The 24,264-nt window shown below is 42.2% G+C and overlaps 1 long non-coding RNA gene across 1 annotated transcript; it reads right to left on the reverse strand.

Annotated features, from left to right (window-relative positions):
• Window positions 1–723: 723 nt before the first annotated feature.
• On the reverse strand, window positions 724–19,804 carry LOC117063826. Its single transcript, XR_004429101.1, has 3 exons — window positions 19,673–19,804; window positions 15,528–15,532; window positions 724–735 (listed from the first exon to the last, which is right to left on the reverse strand). It is a non-coding gene; the product is annotated as an uncharacterized LOC117063826 (long non-coding RNA).
• Window positions 19,805–24,264: the final 4,460 nt, after the last annotated feature.

Below are 24,264 nucleotides of genomic sequence, written 5' to 3' on the forward strand. Positions count from 1 at the left end.
TTAAATTAAAAGCAAACAAGGTAAAAAGAACTGAAAACCTTCCCTAACCCAACAATTGCCCTATTGCTCCACTTAACATTCACGGCCCACCTACACAATAGAATTTTCTGCTTATCGTGTCTCCAATTCTTCATTTTACCTTTCCTCTTCAACTTATTCCAATCTATCACCTATTTCTTGCACTCTACAAAATTTGCTATTTTCAGACACATCAACAGTCACACAACTGATGAAATCTTAGTAACCCTCTCAGCAGCATTCAACACAGCTCTGTTCTTCTTTTTGAAAAATTATCTTTTCACGGCTTCTGTGACACCACACCTTACTTTCCTGGCTGCCCTTCTACTTTTCTGGCTATTCCTTCTCAGTCTGTTTGCCTGACTCTCGTCCTCTATCTGAACATTACTGGAAAGAATCAGGGTTGGAACCTGGGCCCTCTTCACTCCTCACCCATCATTTTCTCTCTTGGCAATCTTAGGCACTCCACAGTGCCTGAGATTTGGCCCTTTAGATGCCAAAGACTCTCAAATACCGATCACCAGCCAAGACCTTGCTTCTGGGCTTCAGATGGGAATATCCAACTGCTTAGTTGATATCTCCACCAGGGATGTTTCAGGAGCATTTTAAATTTAACATGTTCAACACTAACCTCTTGATCCTCCCAGCCCCAAACCCTCTATCATCTCCTCTTCCAACCTTTCCCATTTCAGTAAATGCCCTTTCATCCACGCAGAGCTCATGCCAGAAACCTGGAAGTCATCCTTGGCCCCTTCCTTTCCCTCAGTGCTTATATCCAACCAAGGACCAAATCCTGTAGATTTTACTTTCAATATAAACCTTTGACCCATCCATCCCAGTTGCCACCCTGCTAGTGTGACCACCGTCAGCTCTCCCCTTATTTACTAAAAACTCTCCTATCTAGCTTCTCTTGTCTGTACCCTCTAGAATCAGTTTTAATTAACAAATATCAAATCTTAACATTTCCCTGCTTAAAATACACTGATGGCATCTACTGCACTTGAGATAAAATCCAAAACCCTTAACAAGACCCACAAGATGTTACATGATCTGGTCCCTGCTTAATTCACCAGCCAAAACTCACTTCACCCATGCCACAATGGCCTGTTTTCCTTTCCCGAAAACTATCTAGCACATTCTTGATACTGGGTCTTCCTGTATCCTATATCCCTCTACCCTGCCCCTGGCTAGTATCTATTCATCCTTCAGGATCAATCTTAAATTCATCCTCATTAAAGAAGGCTTCTCTCCTCTCCCAAGTTAAATATGATCTTCTTTTTTTCATGTAACTTCAATAGTTCATAATTATTTATTTATTCATGTGAGTACTCATCTAATGACCATAAGCTTCATGAGAGCAGGAACTACATTTATGTTGCTCAGAGCTAAATCCTAGTCCCTAACCCAGCTCCTAGAATGTAATAGGCATGCACAATATAGTTGTTGAATAAATGGCCAAATGAATTATAGACAACAGAAAACTACTAGATGTTTTTGTACAAGAGGCTGACCACATGAAGTCATTATTTAGTCAATTAAATCTTGTTAGTGAAAGGAGAATAAATCGGAATATGAGAAGACTAGAAGTCAGTGATCCAGTTTATTTAAATTGGGGATACTCACACTGAGTATAGAGAAGAACATTTGAAGGCTATATTTCAAGAAAAAAATGAACCGACTGTGGTGGCCTGAAAAGAGGACTACTTAAAGACGATTATCAATCAACATAGCCTTGTCATCAAAAACCCACAGTGAAAATATTACACAAGTGCAAAGCAAAATATGGAAAGTGCTTTGAGAGAGGGAACCACTAAGTCTCCCCAAAATGCTCTAACCTGGGGTTTAATCAGTGTCATCTAGATTGCTGACACCAGGAGGGGGTTCTGACCTGATTAGACCGGTATTCTAAGGGATGAACCTTTACTGCAAGGACAAAGAAAAGGGGATGCAAGATTATGAGGAATTTTCTTCCCACCTGCTCCATACTTTCCCTGGTCACTTTAGAAACCTGGGAACAAAATTCCCTTAAATAGAGAGACGTCTTTCTGCATACACACATTTCAATGAAATATCAGTTCATGAAAAAGACACACAGCTCGATGTACTGCCTCCAACCTCTATTTTTGGCCCAAAGTGATGGCTGAAATATACATCAGGGGAGACCTGGAGACCACAGTACTGCCAATATCAAACAGCCAGTAACAAGCAAGTCTTCACCTCAAATCAGTCTCTGATTGCTTGATATAAAATTGTATACGATATTTTCCCTTTATTATAAGAGTGTTTGCCCTTTTTGCCTTTTTAATTAATAAAATAAAATTATTTTATTTTAATATAATCATAATATGTGTATAATTTAAAATCCTACTCTTCCACATAACATTATGGCATAGGTACTTAAAATGTTATTACCTACTTTCTTAAGCAATTGGCAACTTTATGATATGCCATCAAATATATATTTCACAGTTATCTTAACTAATCCCTGATGGTAAGACATTTAAGTGGCTCCCAATCTTTTGCTATCATGAAAATGCAGCAATAAAGATTTGTACATAAAACAGTTTCATACTTAGCTTTATTTCACTAAGATAGATTCCCCAAAGTATTATTTATATTCCAATTTATTTCATTTTTTAGTCCATTAGCAAAGGCACATTATTTTGTTTATATTGAGCTGAGTCCTTTGATCAGAACTTAAAACAGCCTGCTCCTCAAAATGACAATGAAATAATTAAAACCGTGGGAACAATCGCCACACTTTCTTGATACATTTAATACAACTAAATGATACATAGTAAAACACCCCTTTAACACTCGTATTGGACCTACTCTGTGCAGAGCATTAGCCTGTTTCAAAAATATTAACTCATTTCACCCTTTCAACAACTCTAAGTAATAACCATCATTCTTTCCTGTCCAAGTTTTAATGATGAGGACACCAGGCCAAGGCTGCACAGGTAGTAAGTGATGGACCAAGATAACCGACACTGGTAATCTGGCTGCAGAATCTGGGTTCTGGGCCACTACGTGGGACCCACATTTCGAATCAGAAGATCTAGTTTCAGGTTCTAGCTCCTCCCCTCACTGACCTATCAGCAGGTCAGTAAACTGCTCCAACTAGTTCTGTCAGATCTCTCACTAAAACGTAAGCACACATGATTTTCCATAAATGCATATATGTTATCATACAGTAAATTTTTAGTGCAGTCTTTTCTTTTTTTGCTTAGCTACATCCTTCCCCCTTTCCATTCCCTCCACCCCACAGGTGCTCACAGCTGCCCCGAGATTCCATGTTAATGACCTACTACTTATCTTTTTATGGTTTTCCCCATTCTCACAGGATCATATGCATGCACATACACCACACACAGTCCTGTTTTATATGGGTTATCATTGTTTACACAGGAAGATCATATTTGCTTTAGTCAGGACCCAATCAGGAAAACAGAAATCACTCTAAGATAATTCAAGCAGAGGGAATTTAATGCAAGTTATTGGTTACACCAGTGATGAGAGAGCTAAGAAACCAAACATGGAACAGTGAGTCAGCTGAGAGATTCACAAGAGTAGGTAACTGCTACCAGTCCTAGGCTGGAAGTGCAAAAGAAGGAGGTAATGGTATCTTATCCCAGCAGCTGGGGTGACCTGGTAGATGTGGCTGCATGGCAAAGCTGTCCAGAGCCATGAAGAAATAGCACCCCTAAAGATGCTGCCTGAGGTGGATACCCTGGCTTCCCTCTTGCTTCGAAGCCACAAATGACTCCCATTGGCTGAACTCAACTGGTAGCCAACTGACACAGTAGCCTGGAAAACACATCCTTCAGCAATCGGCCACCCTGCAGCATAGAGGAGAGCAGGAGAAGACTGCAGAATGGATCAGAGAGCCAACATGCCAATAACCACCATGGTGTTATACACACTTTCCTGTACCTGCTTTTCTCAATCACCATTACCTTGGAAAAATCCCAGCAAATCAACAGGTATACATCTCATACATCCTTTTCATAGCTACTTAATTATGTATGTAACTATTCTGCTGTTAATGAGTATCCATGGTCTCATACTCTTAAATGGGAATAATATTACCTTTCCTGCTCAATTCCTCTGAATACAAGGAGCATCATGTAAATTAATGGAAGTGAAGCTACTTTATAAACTAGAAATCTCAGTATCAGAATGTAAGTTTTACTAAAAGTAGTATGCCACTGTGAGGTGGCACTCATGTCAATTGCTGAAAACCTGATGAAACCACAGTCAGGCTGTAAGTTACAATTGAATCAGAATGGACTCAAATTCTGGGCACCAGAGAAAAGCTCACTGGCTTGTACTTACCCCCTCAAAGTTTAGGAAGTTTCTCCAAAAATCCAAGCACCAGAAATTCTGATTCAGTAAATCTGGAGTGGAGTTAAGTGTACATATCTGAAAAAATCTTCAGTTGACCCTCACACGTCACCCTGAGTAAGAAATATGGGGTTTTTAAAAAGATGGGTTTCTTTTTTTTGGAGGGGGATTATAACTTACAATATATTTTCATTTTCTCCCCAATTCTCATCAATTCTAGGGCAGTCATCTTACATTTTTTAGAGAGTTCAAGATTTTAATTTGTTCTACTTTCAAGCAAAATGTAAGTATTTTTTGCATCATGGAATGTTAGGGTCTCTCTTTTAGAGTGTAATATTTCTTCTTCAGGGTGACATGTGAGGGTCAACTGAAGCTTTTTCCAGGTACAGATACCTAACCCCACCTCAGATTTACTGAATCAGAACCTCAGGTGGTTGGACTTGAATGGTCTGTTAAGTGCCTTGAAGCTATAAATTCCCTATAAGAAGGAGAAGAAACAGAGAGAAGGTGTCTGCATTGTGTTACCTTGCAAGATTAATACATTAGCTTTCCTACTGATTAGTGGAGATTAAAATATCTTGGACTGACTTATACTGATTATCTCATATGGTCATCCAGCTGAGAGCAAGACCCTACAACAATGGAAAAAAAGAAAAAGAAGCAGCAGATTTTAATAGAATAAAAGGCAGCCAAGAAAGTCCCCAGAATTTGGCAATTTCTTCTGAGGGCTTTGTGTTTGGCATCCCTAGGCAGCCCAGGGTCAGCATAAAGGCACTAGAAAGAGAGGCATGTTGTCTACACTTTTACCTACTTAGAATGTTTCCCAGGGTCACCTTGGCAGTTCAGGGGGCAATGCCAGGGGATCTGGAACTTAACAGCTTCACAGTGTGAAAAGGAAAGGTGGCCCATGCCAAGATGCACCATGGCTAATTAGGCAGTCAGCTGCTCCCGTTGCACAATGGGATGGCTAACAGTGCTGCTGAAAGACAAACGATGAAGCAAAGCACTTATTAAATATCAACACCAAGTTGGAGGTGAGGTGTTAATTTTCAAGGCAGTAGACAGTTATCAAGACCTGTCACACAATTCTATTTCATATTATACTTATTATAAGCAATAATGTAATAACGTCAATGGCTTACCTCTATTCCTCAACAGGAAGGAAATTGATGGTGAGCTAAAACATTTCCAGCCCTGAAGTTAGTATATGACTTGAGGGGATAAAACTAGAAAGGGAGAGATATGAAAAATTCAGAATGAATGCTGCTAATGCTATCCTGGGCTCGATTGTTCAATGTTGCTAAGAAAGCATTAGCATGCCCTGCTCTGCTCTGGGTTCTGCCTGCAGCAAGAAGGAAAACTTCTTAGTCCTCATTACAATGCCTTTAATAAGTGCAAGTATGGTTCAATGGAGCCTCAGACACTCCACCTTCTCCCTTCCCCTTGGAGAAAGGATACAACCTAATAAACAGATTAGGATTGACAGGAACTACAGTGGAAACCTGGTATTTCAAAGATGACCTGAGTGATTTCCACCTGACAGATTAAAGCTTCCTAACTCACCTCTTTTATTATATCATAAACTTCTTTCCCTACCTCCCAAACTGAAAACTTTGAAAGTGTTCTCATTGCCTCTAAGGAGAGCACATACTCTTCAGTCTGACTTTGAAGCCTTTACAAAATGGTCCAACCTAACCTTTCTATCCAATATTAATGAATTTTTCCCCTCTGAACCTTCACAGAATAATAGATGGGAGAACATACTGGTGAGGCGGCCAACGACAAGTTAACTCTTATGAGCTGCTTCCTTATCTGTGAAATGAATGGAGAATCAAGGATGTGATGGAGTTACCATGAACATGAAGTAAAGCTCCTGGCACAGTGTTGGCTTTATAACATACAGGCTGTCTTCACCTTCCCGCCCTGGCTCACTAGTCAGACTTGTCTTCTCATTATCTCTAAAACACCTAGCAAATTCCTGCTTCCCTTCCTCCCATTCCTGTCCTCCTCCTCCTCCTCCATCACCTCCAGTCTCCTGCTAGAATCTGCACAATCTCCATTTCCCAGTTGTTCACTTAACCAATCCCACGGTCCAGGCCTGATGGTCCAGGCCTTTCTTCCCCCTTCCAAGTAAAGTCAGACTCAGTTTCTGCATTAAAAGAAGGACGTAAGGCAATCTTAAATTTTTCTCTCCAACCCTAACATTTCATGACACAAAGAATACTTAGATTTTGCTTTGAAAGGAGAACAAATTAAGACCTCAAACTCTCCAATGAATATAAGATGATTGCCTTAGAATTGATGAGAATTGGGGAGAAAATGAAAATACATTGTAAGTTATAACCCCCTCCCCCAAAAGACCCACCATATTAATGTAAAAGGTTGGTATTTTAAAGTCTTTTGTAACTTGGAGCTTGTTTCACGCCAGGTAAGGACTCTACCATGTGTGTATCTTAATCTTCCCTGCAAGGTCAGTGTTAATCACCCATAGTTTCCAGATGATCGGAATGCTGAGGGTCAAGTCACTCAGTTAGTAAGTGAAACTCTAGACCATGAAATCTAGACCATGGACTATGGCTGTGGTCTTGCATAGAAGTATGGAATCGCCCTTTCCATGATGTTTAACTTCCACAAATCCACCTATTTATCCAGTGCTGTTATGTATAGGATTCTTGGTTAGGTACTGGGAAAGATGGACACTTGTATATAAGATGTGCTTCCTCCTCTTAATAAGTTTAGGGTCTAGAAAGAAAAATGAGGCACTATGTAAATATAATACAGAGGAAAGTCTCAGGATGTATCATATTGGCATAGTATTTGAAGAAAATCAGATAAGTGGGGAGCCCTTGGAATGAATATGGTCGAAGCACTACGTCCAGTTACCTACCTTTTCCAAACTGCATCTACCCCACTCTAGAGAAAAACACAAAGCCCTAAAAGCTCTGCAAACTCTTCAAAAAATACCTCAGAAGCCCATTTTTTTAAATACTTCCTTCATGACCAACTTCTGGAAGTCTTGAAATCTCCTCCCCAGCAATAATTCTTCTGTAATTTCTCATTGCAAATGTGCTGAAGAAAGTATATTAAATCAAAGTGATAAAGTTGGATTTAGTTACATGAGATTGAAATGTAAAAGCTAATAATTCATCTTAAAATGGCCATGATATACAAAGGAAGATAAAACATTTTCTCCAAATGGACTAAAGAAATCCCTAGTCATACTAATAATTACTTATGATTCTTTCTTGGCACTCAGAAACTAAGATAGTAATAATTTTCCTCAGAACTCCTGAACTGAACCACATGATTATCTCAATAGATGCAGAAAAGGCTTTTGACAAAATTCAACAGCCCTTTATGCTAAAAACGCTCAATAAATTCGGTATTGATGGAACGTACCTCAAAATAATAAGAGCTATTTATGACAAACCCACAGCCAATATCATACTGAATGGGCAAAAACTGGAAAAATTCCCTTTGAAAACTGGCACAAGACAGGGATGCCCTCTCTCACCACTCCTATTCAACATAGTGTTGGAAGTTCTGGCTAGGGCAATCAGGCAAGAGAAAGAAATCAAGGTTATCCAGTTAGGAAAAGAAGAAGTCAAATTGTCCCTGTTTGCAGATGACATGATTGTATATTTAGAAAACCCCATCGTCTCAGCCCAAAATCTCCTTAAGCTGATAAGCAACTTCAGCAAAGTCTCAGGATACAAAATTAATGTGCAAAAATCACAAGCATTCTTATACACCAGTAACAGACAAGCAGAGAGCCAAATCAGGAATGAACTTCCATTCACAATTGCTTCAAAGAGAATAAAATACCTAGGAATCCAGCTTACAAGGGATGTAAGGACCTCTTCAAGGAGAACTACAAACCACTGCTCAGTGAAATCAAAGAGGACACAAACAATGGAAGAACATACCATGCTCATGGATAGGAAGAATCAATATCGTGAAAATGGCCATACTGCCCAAGGTGATTTATAGATTCAATGCCATCCCCATCAAGCTACCAATGAGTTTCTTCACAGAATTGGAAAAAACTGCTTTAAAGTTCATATGGAACCACAAAAGAGCCCGCATTGCCAAGACAATCCTAAGTCAAAAGGACAAAGCTGGAGGCATCACGCTACCTGACTTCAAACTATACTACAAGGCTACAGTAACCAAAACAGCATGGTACTGGTACCAAAACAGAGATATAGACCAATGGAACAGAACAGAGTCCTCAGAAATAATACCACACATCTACAGCCATGTGATCTTTGACAAACCTGAGAGAAACAAGAAATGGGGAAAGGATTCCCTATTTAATAAATGGTGCTGGGAAAATTGGCTAGCCATAAGTAGAAAGCTGAAACTGGATCCTTTCCTTACCCCTTATATGAAGATTAATTCAAGATGGATTAGAGACTTAAATGTTAGACCTAATACCATAAAAACCCTAGAAGAAAATCTAGGTAGTACCATTCAGGACATAGGCATGGGCAAGGACTTCATGTCTAAAACACCAAAAGCAACGGCAGCAAAAGCCAAAATTGACAAATGGGATCTCATTAAACTAAAGAGCTTTTGCACAGCAAAAGAAACTACCGTCAGAGTGAACAGGCAACCTACAGAATGGGAGAAAATTTTTGCAATCTACTCATCTGACAAAGGGCTAATATCCAGAATCTACAAAGAACTCAAACAAATATACAAGAAAAATACAAACAACCCCATCAAAAAGTGGGCAAAGGATATGAACAGACATTTCTCAAAAGAAGACATCCATACAGCCAACAGACACATGAAAAAATGCTCATCATCACTCGCCATCAGAGAAATGCAAATCAAAACCACAATGAGACACCATCTCACACCAGTTAGAATGGCAATCATTAAGAAGACAGGAAACAACAGGTGTTGGAGAGGATGTGGAGAAATAGGAACACTTTTACACTGTTGGTGGGATTGTAAACTAGTTCAACCATTATGGAAAACAGTATGGTAATTCCTCAAGGATCTAGAACTAGATGTACCATATGACCCAGCCATCCCACTACTGGGTATATACCCAAAGGATTATAAATTATTCTACTACAAAGACACATGCACACGTATGTTTATTGCAGCACTATTCACAATAGCAAAGACTTGGAATCAACCCAAATGTCCATCTGTGACAGACTGGATTAAGAAAATGTGGCACATACACACCATGGAATACTATGCAGCCATCAAAAGGATGAGTTTGCATCCTTTGTAGGGACATGGATGCAGCTGGAAACCATCATTCTTAGCAAACTATCACAAGAAGAGAAAACCAAACACCGCATGTTCTCACTCATAGGGGGAACTGAACAATGAGATCACTTGGACTCGGAAAGGGGAACATCACACATCGGGGCCTATCATGGGGAGGGGGGAGGAGGGAGGGATTGCATTGGGGAGTTATACATGATATAAATGATGAATTGATGGGTGCTGACAAGTTGATGAGTGCAGCACACCAAGATGGCATAAGTATACATATGTAACAAACCTGCACGTTATGCACATGTACCCTAGAACTTAAAGTATAATAATAAAAAAAAAAAGAACTCCTGAACTGATCATGCTTCCTTTGTGTCTGAAATTCATCTTTCAGAATCCAGTGTGATTCATCAGAGTCAAATATGAGCCACATTTACACACCAGCCTTACCCCTTAATAGTCACAACCTCTGCACAAGTAGCCCCATGCATCAAAATTTTCCATAATAGTAAATAGAAATTTTATACTTACTCTTCACCTTGTTATGAAGCATACCTTTAAATTGACAAAACATTTTGGAGCTGGGCCAACCTGACAGCTTCAGTCATTTTGGAAAAGAATAATAAAAACATATAATAGTAAAAATAATAATAGGTTATGTTTATTGAACACTTTGTTATAAGCACTTTCCATATTTTATGTTATGAATAATGTTTTCTATCATTTAATCCTCTTAAGTGACCCCATAACATCAGTAGTATTATTGCAACCACTATGGAAATAGCGATTCTGAGGCCAAGATATCACAGAGATTAAGGTCAGAGGTAGGACGTGACACTGGAGTCCAGCTGTTAACCGCTAGGAACTAGAGCCAATGTGACAGCATGACTGAAGAGTCCTATCCACTCAAGTGAATCAAGTCAGGAAGAGGTTTCCTCTCCTACCTCCCACTCTCACCACCACCTCAACCACAGAAATAATTTCATATGGAGTACAATGTACACTATTCGGGTGATGTTTCCACTAAAACCCAGACTTTACCACTACACAATATATCCATGTAACACAATGGCATTTGTACCCCTAAATCCACAAAAATCGATTTTTTTAATAAATCATTTTATAAATCTTCCTTTATCCCAGGGGATAAGGCAAATGGTAGACAATAGGTGCTGATCTGGTTGACGATGAATTTTTGGGAAGCCAGAGATGGAGAATGGCCATAAAGGAAATAGGCATGGTGGGGTGCAGGGTGTGGGAGAGTATGCATAAAGTATGTACACAACCAGACCCACAGCAACAGTAGGAGCCCCAGCCAGTTCCTAGCATGGGGTGGGGAAGAAGGAGATTTCCTCACTTGGTCTGAATTGGCTTAGGATGAAGAGAAGTTCCAGAAAGATAGAAAGTAACAGCCTGTGATGGTGCCTAGAAATGATGGTCAAGTGTCTATTACTGTTGGTTAGTCAGACAGAAAGACATAGACAGACATAAGCAGACAGTAGGGTAAAAGCTACCACTTGCCACCTCTTTCTCCTGAGTTTTTCTGTTGCTTGAACTCTCATGTGTGAGCACACATATTTCTTTACAGACTCCTTTGCACCTATTTTGCTTCTCCATCTCTTTCTTATCATCATGTGGTCTCTCTCCGGCACAACATGCCTCTCTTACCAGCGTGCCTTAATGCCCTGTAACTCAAACACTTAAGAAGTTTCCATTCCTGTGGTAGAAATAAAGATGTAAGGGACCCAATGTTTGCTCTTTTTTTTTTTTTTTTTTTTTTTTTTTTTTTTTTTTTTTTTTTTATTGAGATGGAGTCTCGCTCTGTTGCCCAGGCTGGGGTGCAATGGCACAATCTCAACTCACTGCAAGCTCCGCCTCCCAGGTTCATGTCATTTTCCTGCCTCAGCCTCCCGAGTAGCTGAGACTATAGGCGCCTGCCACCAAACCTAACTAATTTTTTTTTTTTTTTTTTTTTGTATTTTTAGTAGAGACGGGGTTTCACCGTGTTAGCCAGGATGGTGTCGATCTCCTAACCTCGTGATCCGCCCACCTCGGCCTCCCAAAGTGCTGGGATTACAGGAGTGAGCCACCGTGCCTGGCCAATCCTTGCTCTTGAAAGACTTATAGTCTAGTGGAAGAAGCATTATAAGTCAAATATAGAGCAGTTGTGTGATGCATCACCATCCTCCAGAATTCCTTCTGTTGCAAGTGATTGAAACCCGATTCAACATGGTCTAAGGAGAGTAAAGCAATGTACTGAGTTTCCTAGCTGGAAAAGGCAATGAGGTATCTCATGGGATAGAAGGATGATCTGGAAGAACCAAGACTTTGGAGACTAGAACTGGATCTCAAAACGACCAGAATTCTATTCATTCAACAAATATTCACTGAGCAGCTATTATGGGCCACCCACTATGTTAGGCATGGGAGAAATAGTAGAATGCAAAATTGATGTTTCTCATCTTCCCTCCCCTTGCTTTCATTTTGCTGATGACTTTCTCCAATGGCAGCAAAGATACCTGCTGGAAGCTCCAGACTCACATCATTTGAATCAATAAAACAACTACAATAGAATTTCTTTCTCCCAACATCCATAAATCAATTTCAGGGACAACTCGTTGGTTCACTTGAGTCACATGCTCAGTATCTGACCTAATTGATATTCTGAGAGAATGAGGAGCTTTGATCAGCTCAGCTGGGTCACAGGCCCTCCCCTGTGGTCATGAGATGACAGTCCCTCTGAGTGAAATTAAGTGTGAGTTGAATCCCAAAGAAAAGGTACAGGGCCATCCTCTGGGTGGTCTCTCCTTTTTCTTGTTTGTAATTCTCAAGAATAATTATAGAATGTGCTGGGAATACAGTATCCTAAAACAGGGATAAACTGCCTGAAACAGCTCGGGTCTTGCTCCTGTCCCTTTTAGAGACTGTAACATCTTGAGTTAGGGGCTAACAGATGGGCCTTGTTTCTCTCTTCTCTGGAAGCAAGATATCCTTCAAAGCTTTAGCCTAGTGAATCAAGTACACCCTGAGGTATATAACCAGGGTGGGCTACCTTTCAGGATCCGTAATCTGTGGTTCAAGTGAAATTGAGACTCGATCTACCCCAGGGAAACTTTCTGAGCCCTGGGGGACTGGCTCACAATGAATCCTAGGATTCTGTTTTCTCTTGCTTCATATCTGTAACTAATAAATCCCCTATATGTAACTTGTCACATGTGACTATGTTCTGTCTCACCAGACTCAGAGAAGTTGGTACCTCATGCACAGTGAGCCTGCTTCACTAAGGGGTGCAGTAACTTGAAGCAGGAAAGTAACAAGGAGCAAAAAACAACATAGAGGTCAAGAGTAATGCTTAGGGTCAGGCACGGTGGCTCATCCCTGTAATCCCAGCACTTTAGGAGGTCGAGGCGGGTGGATCACCTGAGGTCAGGGGTTTGAGACCAGCCTGGTCAACATGGTGAAACCCAATCTCGACTAAAAATGCAAAAATTAGCCGGGAGTGGTGGTGCGCCTGTAATCCCAGCTACTTGGGAGGCTGAGGCAGGAGAATCACTTGAACCCAGGAGGCAGAGGTTGCAGTGAGCCAAGAACGTACCACTACATTCCAGCCTAGACGACAGAGCGTGACACTGTCTTAGAAAGAAAAAAAAGAAGCTATGCTTAGGACAAACGCTTATGAGAGTTTAGATGAGGGAATAGGCTCTTCTAACTGGGAAGATAATGAATAGCTTCATAAGAAGAGGTAGCTTGGCACATATGTCATCTCTGCACTGTGGTAGGCTAAATAACATCTTCTCAAAGATGCTTTGCCCTAATCCCTGGACCTATGAGTACATTGTGTTATGTTACACAGGAATTTTGCATATGTAAAGTTGTGGACCTTAAGATAAAGAAATTCTCCTGGGCGATATAGGAAGACACAATCTAACCACATGAGCCCTTAAAAACAGAGAATGTTTCTGGCTGAAATCAAAGAGATGTGACAGAAGAGGAAAGTGGAGTGATCCCAAGCATAAGAAGGATTTTGATGTCCATTGCTGACTCTGAGGCATAGGAGCATGGAAAGACTAGAGATCTCTAGAAGCAAAGAGCAGCCACCATTTTCAGAAAGTTCCAGAAAGGCAGGAGCTAACAGCTTGGGATGATGCCTAGAGATTAAAGCCAGGTGCCCCGTTGCTGTGGGTTAAATCAAGGATTGGCAAACTACAGGCTGAATTAAGCCCACTACCTGTATTTGTAGATCCCAAGAGCTAAGTATGACTTTTACACTTTAAAATACTTTTTTAAAAGCAAAAGACGAATAATACTTTATATGTGAAAATTACATAAAATTATAATGCCAGTGCCCATAAATAAAGTTCTGTTGGAACACAGCTACCTGCATTCATTTACATATCATCTGTGGCTATATTTGGCTGCCATGGCAGAGTTCAGTAGTTGGTATTTGAGAGCAGAGGGTTTGGGTCTAGAAAGGGTATCATGTGAAAATGTTTGACCTGTTGAGGAAAACACTAAAGGAAGAGGTGAATACTAGCTCAAGCATTTTTTAAATCTGTGGTGTGAAACAGAGACCAGAGGCACAGAAACCTAGAATGTGAGAGGTGGAAAGGCCATATACCCTAACTCGGGCCTGGGAAAGACATTTCCAATGGCCTGAGAGAATCCAGGTCTCTGGATTCCAGCCTGTGTTCTTTGCACAGTGCCACAAGCTCCACTCTGGTGTTTCCCATTAAGCTTCTGAATCTGTCCCAGGGCCTTGTAGGTGGAGAGGAAGGCAGGGCCATTGTCTTGGCTAAATTCCATCTATGGAATTCAGCCGTCTATGTCAGTCTGACCCAGCAACTTGCCTTCCCAGGGCTAACTTGGGTATTCCCCTTGGTCATTCAGTTCATCACAGACAAAAACAATGCTGAACATTTATAGAATGCTTTTTCTAATTAACCCACAAATTCCCTTTCTAGGCACTTCTGGGAGATCAGGCAAGGTGATGATGATTCTATAGGTTAGTATTCACCATCAACACTGCACTACACACTGAAATCAGATGGTCTCTCTCTTACTCAGTTTTCCCTTTAGAATAAGCAAGGTTACATCATTCATCCACAAAAAGTCAATGTCCCATCCAGTAATTTTAAAAAGGAGAATTCATTATGAGAATCAAAGAAGCAAGGCCAAAAAGCACTTGATCTGGGAAGCAGAATGGTGCCCTAAGAAGTGCAGCGTACTTCAACCTTAGTGAAAATCCCACATTCTTATTAATAGGGCACCTCATTTTTCTAAGCCTGCAGTAAGGAGTATAAAGCCTGTATCCCAAGTAGAGAGAATGAATAAGACAATGTGTCTGTGACTCCCAGACACCACTCAAGGAAGGATTCACTAGACATTAGTTGTACCTAAAATGAAGTAGGTGGACATAAGGAACCTAGGGAACACTAGGGACTCAGGAGATAAGAAGGGAACCTAGTAATGCATGCTCCCCTACCCCTGCCTCACCATCAACTACATCAGGAGTTGTTTACTTGTGCCAAGTTGTTGCCTCCTCCCTCCCAGTCCTTCGGACATAAGAGAGGAATAATTGGAAAGGATGCACCAGCAAAGTAGACAGCATACCAATGAGTGAGTCAGATGGGCTAACAAGCTTAATTCTTGTAGGGTTAAATGCAAATCATTCATGCAACCTGGTAAATTGCTCAAACCATGTAGTGGAGTGCTGCTTTGCTGGTGAGAAATAAAAGTTCTGAACCATAACCCAAGTTTCAGAGGAAAAAGTGGCTTCTGGACACTTCAAGAGAAGGAAGATTGGCTATGTGGACACATTCCCTGGGCATTCAGACACTAGAGATTGCATGAGGCAGGCATGAAATGAGAGGAAACCAGACACCAAGAAAGAGGACTTGGAATAAGCAAGTGAAAGAGCACAAGGAAACTATGGCTTGATTTGTTATTCTGCAAAGAACACTGGTGACCATCCTGTGCAGCATTGCATTGATGTTCACAATGGTTTACACGTTGACCTTGAACCCCAAGATGCCTGGTGGAAGCCGTGGTGAGGTCACTGCTAGACTTAGAAGCGCATGCAGTTTCAAACAGGAAGGCCTGGTTTTGACTACTGTTTCCATCTGTTGCTGGTTTTGTGACCCTGGGAATGTCACAATCCTTCCTTTAGACCTTGATATCTTAACTTATAAAATGAAGGTTAGACCAGGTGAACTCAAAACTTTCTTCAGGCTCTGGTTCTAAGAGGCCATGGAAAGGGCATATGACTAGGGAGAAAAAGCTTCCCTCCCACATAGAGTTTGGTGCATTCCTTGTTTATGTTTTTCTGGGGCAGGGAACATTGTTCTCTAAAATTCTCATTGAATTGAGAGAATGATGATGTACATGAGTCTCGATGGCCAAGGAACTCAGGTGATTACTTCAGTCCACAGACGCTCTGCACTGTAGCAATCTCTTCAGACCCATAGCCAAAGAAGACTGTGTTTGCTTCAGCTGCTTTGGGGTCAGGAGGGAGGGAGACAGTCAACTCCACTGTCTTGCAACCCTGGATGCATCTGTGTCCCTGTGTTTCTCCAACATGTCTTCACCATACTTGCCAATTTTCATGCCTTTTAGCATGTGTTCTTGGTTCCTGGACTGTTTCATGTCCCAGCTGGTGTTCTTTTCTCCCACACGCTGCCTCAGAAAACATGGCTGTCTGTCCACCCACCTCCCTCAAAGCTACTTTCTTTCCCCAAATGGTGCCATGCCACTAAGCCCAGAGAAGCTGTCATTCCAGTGTTACTGAGGACCAGAGAGTATGGAGCCAATTCTAGGTCTCCTCAAAGCCCATTGATTGCACACGCACACCAGAAGATGAGTGCACACAGACTCTGTTTCTGCCTTTTCTCTGTCTTTAAAATCTCTTTTCATCTGGATTCTTCTTCAAAATGAGCTCAGTTTGGTTGTAAAACCAGAGAGAGGGATTGGATATCTCCCTCCTGTATAAGTGATAAAACAACGCATTAACTCCACATAAATTTGTGATGTGCCTACTATGTGTCAGGCATTGGACTGGCTGAGATTAATGCAATGAAGAATCAGGAACTGCCCAGAAAGCGTTAAAAGCCAAATCACTGATCAATGAGGCATCCCAAAGCTGTTCCTTCAAGGGAGTTAGCAACGCATTCAAGTTAATGATCTTCTCAAGGGAGCCTTGTCAACAATTCAGTTCTGCTGCTGTCAGAATTGCCAACACTCTTCTCCACCACTCTTGTCCATCACTGGGATGTAGGGAGAGGTGTGTCATATGGCGTCGGTCTGTAATATTGTGGGAAGAGTACCGGATGGGGTTAAGAGCCCTGGAGCTTAGGCCCAGCTCTGACATTTAAATAGCTTATAAATTCACTGAGATGCTTGACCTAAGGTAAGTTCTCTCACTGTGAACTATCCAGTGTAGGAAGATTGGAGCCCATTGTTTTCAGTGTCCTCTTGAGCTCGAAAATGCTCTCATTCTATTACCTGCTGCCTGAAATTCATTAAGAAAGGCATAGTTGGAGACCTGTAGGAAGGAGAAATGACATGGGGAAAGGTTCTTACAGGGGAAGAGTACCCAAGAGGTGGTGTGTGGTATTTGCAGGGGCCAAGTGACTGAGGCTCCTGTGAAGAGGGATTGGGATACAGACACAGCTCAATTCAATCAGCAGAGAAATCCTGCCTGGGCAGTTGGATTAATATCATGAATGACTTCATCTTGCTCCATGAAAAGCCTAATGAGCATATGGTTTTTTGAAGCACAGCAGACCCGAGCATGAAGGGTATATGTGCATGCATGCATGTGTGGGCACAGTTGTGCACTTCTCCCTGCCTGCGTTTAAGCACAGGCTTCCACCTCACATCTGAGTGTCAACCATTCATCACTTTAACAATCTTACCTTTGCTTTCTAAATGTCCTCCAGCCTCAGCTACCTTTATTTCTTCCCTCTTTCCTTTTTTCCTTCTTCCTTTTTCTCCCTTCCTTTCTCTCACTCTCTCTTGTGAATACATGTTTAAAAAAAAGAAAATTAAACAGCATGGCCGGGCATGGTGGCTCACGCCTGTAATCCTGGCACTTTGGGAGGCCAAGGCAGGCCGATCATGAGGTCAGTAGATTGAGACCATCCTGGCTAACACAGTAAAACCCCATCTCTACTACAAATACAAAAAATTAGCCGGGCGTGGTGGCGGGTATCTGTAGTCCCAGCTACTTGGGAGGTTAAAGCAGGAGAATGGCGTGAACCTGGGAGGTAGAGGTTGCAGTGAGCCAAGATCACACCACTGCACTCCAGCTGGATGACAGAGCAAGACTCTGTCTAAAAAAAAAAAAAAAAAAAAAAAAAAAATTAAACAGCACAAAATAGCATAAAGTGAAAAGGCTCCCTCTCTTTCCTTCCTCTGGCCCCTAGTTCTCCAGTTCCCTCTTTGGACACAATCACCATTACCATTTTTTTGGCAAACTTTAAAGCATATTATCTGCACAGACCTGCGTGTATTTATTCATAAAGCCCTTTTATACAAAAGTTCTGCCTCCTAATTTTCCCAGGTTTTGTTCATTTACAGTACAACTGTACCTCATTTTATACAATACATTTACACACTCAGAAAGTTGTATAAATCCAATTTTTTTAGTTATTGAAGAAGAAGAAAAAATATGCACTAAGGAATAAGGCAATTGATTTTTTTTAATCCTTGTGTTAATAATTCTTTCTTCCCACCCCTACCATTGAATCAGTTGTGTGTGTACTTTGGTATTGGGGTTTTCTTAAGACTAAGCTCTCCTATATTTTAATTGTTCTCGTTGTTAAAAATAATTGTTCTCAACTCAAAAATATACATTATGACTTTTCAGACTATTGGGCATTTTATAGTTTTCCATAATGAGCCAAGCAAGCCTGTTAGTATTCAAACCCCAGCAGGGTAGTGATGCCCCAGAAAAGTGCACTGCAAGTGACCTAGATGAGAGGATCAAGTTTAAACTATATTACATAACTGCCAGCAAGGTATTCACAAGTAGCAAGCAAGGAGCTACTTGATGCTGAGTACTGCCTTAGGTGGTGCAAGAAATTCAAGAAGGTCAGGTAAAGACAAATCTTGAATCGAGTTGAAGAAAATCATAAAACAGATTGAAATTACCTGCCAAAATTATGCATAATTGTGCCAGGCTTCAAGCATCATTGGAATTCTGAGAAGGCAGGCAGAAGAGGTCAGTGTGACCAGAGGGGTCGGAAGGGGTTGCTGGGGAAGCTGAGGCTGACTGGGCTTTAAAGAATGAGTGGGGCTGAACCAAGGGATAACAGGGGTGTGTTAATTTCCTTGGACCGCTGTAACAAAGTACCACAAACTAACTGGCCTAATGTAACAGGAGGTTATCCTCTTACCTTCTGGAGGCTCAAGTCTAGTATCCTGGTGTCAGTGGGTCAGTGCTGCCTCTGAAACCTGCAGGGCCGAATCCTTCCTTGCATCACCCCAGTCTCTGCCTCTCTCCTTATATGACCATCTTCTCCTCGTGTATCTCTGGGTCATCATGTGGCCTTCTCTCTTTTAAGGATACCAGTCATATTGGATTGGGGCCACCTTCCCTGGGATAACCTCACCTTAACTTACCTAATTGCAGCTTTAGTGACTCTATCCCCACATAAGCTCACATTCTGAGGTACTGGGGATTAGGACTTCAACCTACGTTTTGGTGAAAACAATTCAATCCATAACAAGTAGCAAGGATTTTCCACATGGTTCTGTTTCCAGTCTGCCTCAACCTCTGCCTTCACCCTGGGTAAATTCAGTGCCCAAGGACCTCACCTCTCATTCAGCAACCCATTCATGCAACCTCACATTCTCATAAGATATAAGAATATCTTATCCTGCCAGAACTTCTATTTTTGCAAAATAGAAACGCTGTGATCGTCTTGTCTGAGCTCCGTTTCCTGCCCTTCTACTTTGTCTTCTTCCCTTCTCCCTCCCTCCTCATAGTGCCAGTCCACCAGCTCCTTTTCCTCATCTGCTCCCCACTGTCTGGATTCACAATCCTCTCCAACCACCTCAGACCACACTCAGTCACCTGTGCTCTCACCAATGATATCAACATCCTTGCCCTCTTGACAGCCAAACTTGCACAAGCACTGCCTCTTGCAACCATGGATCCATAATGCAGTGGAAAACCAGGAAAAGGCCTAGATATTTCTCTAGAAAAAAAAACAAAAGTTAAGTTCAATCTTAGCTGTGTGTTAGCATGCACATTCTTATTCCCATTAGATTATATTCCCCGCTTCCCACATGAACTCCCATACTCTCCCCACCCTTCCCAAGTCCAAATCTTGTCTGCATTTCCTTCCTTCCCTCTGGAAATGACATTGTCCTCTATTACAAGCAGAAAATTGAAGCCCTCCAATGTAAACGTGTTTAACCTCCTCCTGCTATGGCTCAAAATGTATGCCTAGCTTTTCTCCCACGCCCATCCCTCCTCTAGAGTTCCATGGCACTTTCATAAGGAGAAGGGAACTCATATTTATCGAATCCCCTCTCAAGTTCCAGGCATTAGGCTAGGAGTTTGCATATATTATTTCATGTATGTTTCTACTGTGACACTGACATTGTTCTATCTTTGCTTGTTTACCCTTCTATGTGATCCTCCAACTACAAGCTTCTTGGGAAAATCTCTTGGCCTCTAGGGTTCATGCATTATTTCCTGTAATCTTTTAAATTTAAAGAACCAAGTAGAGAAAACTGCTATTATCTCTAAGTTACAGATGAGGCAACAGAGGCTCACTGAGGGTAAGTTGCTAGACCAACCATATACTGCCTGGAAGTAGGGGAGCAACACACAGGCACAGATACGTCTAACTACAAAGCCTTTGTGCGAAGGACCAGATCGCATTGAATGAACTGAAGGGCACAGCACCAAGCCAGGCCTAGACAAGAGGGAAAATGAGAGCCTGCTCCTACTTCCTCCATCAGATGCCTCTCTTCTCTTTCACTGGGAGCTGCTCCCAGAGTCTGGAGTGAAAAACATCTGAAAAGTATTCAACTTCCATAGGCATCCTCACATCCATTAGTTCAACAGATATTTAATGAGTACCCTGTATGTGTCAAACTCTGTGCTAAAAGCTGTCAACACAATTACAACCAAAGCAAATCTGGCTCCCTTTCTGCCCCCAAGAACCTTGCAGGCTAAGGACCCTCTCCAGAAATGAACATAAAGACAAACGGGGGCCATTCCTAACCCAGTGCACAGCTTGTCCACAGCTTCTCCATTTCATCCAGGACATTCAGGCCTGAAAGCAAGGATGCATTCCCTCCTCCAGGGAGCCCTGGGGAAAAGGAGAAAGAGTCAGGTTGCACTGCAGTTTTCTCTTGTCATCCCTAAAGGGAAATGGCAGGCAGGGCTGCTTCCGGTCACTGGATTTAGATATCTCAGCTAGAGCTCAGACTGTTCCCAGTGTGCCTGAGGAAGCAGAATCCCACGCCAGCCCTGACTGCAGCTGCTCACCTGTTCCCACTGCCCGGGTATATGGAATGTGTGCGTATCTCCCAGTAAGCTTCTGCTTGTGCAGCATTTCTCCACTTCAGCACTATTGATTTTTGGATTGAATAACTCTGCTGTCCTGTGCATTGTACAATGTTTAGAAGCATCTCTGGCCTTTACCTACTAGATGCCAATAGCAACATCACCAGCCCCATCCCAGTTACGACAACCAAAATGTCTCCAGATATTACCAAATGTTCCTTGGGTGGGAAGGGACGAGGAGTGGAAATCAGCCCCAGCAGACCACTATTGCTCTAGTGCATTGAAAATTGCTTGGATGATCTCCCAGAGACCAACTGGGGATGCACATTACCTGAGTGCCACAGAGAGGCCACTCTACAGAGGACAGCCTTGTGCAGCCAGGAATCTCCCGCAGCAGATGGCTGCAGAGGTGACCACCGTAGCTAGGATCCGCAGCTCAGATTCAACACATCCAACCCCATCTGGAGACTCGGGGAAGGCCTACCTGTGCCGGGGAGCCCCAGGGCATTTGCAGCAGGGCCCACAACAGGATAAGTTATAGGCTATTCCTGCTGAGGTCTCTGATCTGAATGGTTCAAACTTGCATCTTATTTCCAAGGTGTTTCCTGCCAGATACCTTGTTTGCAATCACTTCCTGGAATGCTTTTGTTAGAGTACTGCCTTTTTTTTCTCATGCCCTCTCCTTTAAAATGTGAACCTCCCCAGGAGAGTGCAGTAAATCATGGACATTTTATATTGCATTAGCTGATGAATCACCAGAGATCCTATGAAAATGAGACACATGTCAGACAGCTTTGACTGGAAGTTTTGTAAGTCTTTCAGAGCTTCTCAGTAGGTGGCTTTACAGCCATATCTTTTATGTGCCAGGGTGCAAACTGGCTGGATTTGAGTGTATTATTAGTATTATTATTATTTTGAGATGGAGTTTTGTTCTGTCACCCAGGCTGGAGTGCAGTGGCGCAATCTTGGCTCACTGCAACCTCGGCTTCCCAGGTTCAGGTGATTCTCCTGCCTCAGCCTTCCGAGTAGCTGGGACTACAGGTGCACACCACCATGTCTGGTTACTTTTTATATTTTTAGTAGAGACAAGATTTTGCCATGTTGGCCAGGCTGGTCTCAAACTTCTGACCTCAAGTGATCCACTGGCCTTAGCCTCTCAAAGTGCTGGGGTTACAGGCGTGAGCCACCGCACCCAGTCGAGTGTATCAATTTGAGGGGAGTTTTCCCGATTCTGTTATGCAACCCGACACACCCCAGAACATCTTAACCAGTGTAATGGTACTGCATTAGAAAACACCTCTTCCTTTCCATGACCCTCCATTTCCAGGAGGGTCCTCAGTGGGCATGAGGACCCTCGGTACTGAGGTGGAAAATAAGGGCTAGTGCTATGAAGCAGAGAAGGATGGAGGAAGGGAACATGGAGACCCCTGCCAATTTGATTTTTCCCACCTGCTGGGGTGAGGACCTGTGGAGACTATGACCTGCTAAATTTATTTCTTAAGGAGAAATCATTCTATTGGTATTTACTGAGAATTTACTTTATGCCAGGCCCAGAAGGGTTGATTTGCACTCTCTTTCCTTGCAGGCCTTGTTCTAAGGTAGAAGTGGTCCCACTGGCTCCCCAATAATGGTTGGAGAATGTGCCATTGGAAGCATGTTGCCAAAAAATGAAGTTATGTATCCTGCCCAAAATCAGTTCAGTTCCAGCCAATTATAATACGTGGATTTGAAGCTGAGACAATGATGTACAGGAAGGTCCAATAAATCCAGATGTCACTGGCTGTCACCCAGAGTTTTTGACTAGATGAACAGAAGAGAAGTTCCAGAAAACTTCTTTGGGCTTCTCTTCAGCAGACTCAGAGATCTGGGCTGAGAACACACACTCACACCAATGCTACCCTGGAGCCCAAACCACTGGGAAGCTAAAGTGCACCCCTTCCCTCCTGGACAGGGAAGCTAACCCATCTGAGTTAACACCCCACTTTCTGTGATAGATTCTCAGCTTCTACATGGGCTGCAGATGCCCAGAAAATGGCTTGGCCACTGGTATAGTCATATTCCAGTGTTTCTTCAAGTATGGTTGTCTTGGTCCATTTAGGTTGCTGTAACAGAATACCATAGACTGGGTGGCTTATAAACAATAGAAATACATTTCCCATGGTTCTGAAGCCTGGGAAGTCCAAGATTAGCCACAGCAGATTCAGTGTCCAGTGAGGGCTTCCAGGTTCAGACACAGCCATCTTCTTACTGTGCTGTCACATGATAGAAGGGGTGAGGGGGCTATCTGGGGTCTCTTTTATAAAAGGGCATTAATCCCACCATTAGTCTAATTAGACTAATCTTGGGTCTTATTGATGAAGGCTCTACCCTCATGACCTAATCATTTACCAAAGGCCTGGGTTTCAACAGAGGAATTTTGACAGGACATAAATACTTAGTCTCTAGTAATGGTACTTACTATGGTTTGAATGACGGTTGTTCTCTCCGAAATTCATATTGGAACTTAATACCAATGCAACACTATTAAGAGGTGTGGCTTTTGAGAGGTAATTAAGTCATGAGGGCTCCAGGCTCATGAAGGAGACTTGCACCCTTATAAAATAACTCAATGGACTGGGCGCAATGGCTCACGCTTGTAATTCCATCACTTTGGGAAGCCAGGGTGGGCGGATCACTTGAGGTCAGGAGTTTGAGACCAGCTGGCCAACATGGTGAAACCCCATCTCTACTAAAAATACAAAAAAAAAAAAAAAAAATAGCTGGGTGTGGTGGCTCATGCCTGTAGTCCCAGCTACTCAGGAGGCTGAGGCATGAGAATTGCTTGAACCCAGGAGGCAGAGGTTGCAGTGAGCCAAGATCGTGCCACTGAAACAGAGTGAGACTCAGTCTCAAAACAAAACAAAAACTCAAAGTTAAACAGGGCCCTTCTCTTTTGCCCTTTTATCCCTCTCACCATGTGAGAAGCCAGCATTTGTCCTTTCTAGAATGCAGCAACAAGGCATCATCTTGTAAGCAGAGAGCAACCCTCACCAGATACCAAACCTGCTGGCATCTTGATCTCAGACTTCCATGTCTCCAGAACCATGAAAATAAATATTTATTGTTTATAAATTGCCCAGTTCGTGGTTATTTTGTTATAACAGCAC

The sequence above is a fragment of the Trachypithecus francoisi genome, unplaced genomic scaffold, assembly GCF_009764315.1.
Source record: "Trachypithecus francoisi isolate TF-2019V2 unplaced genomic scaffold, Tfra_2.0 Lachesis_group19, whole genome shotgun sequence".
In the NCBI taxonomy this organism is placed as follows: Eukaryota; Metazoa; Chordata; class Mammalia; order Primates; family Cercopithecidae; genus Trachypithecus; species Trachypithecus francoisi.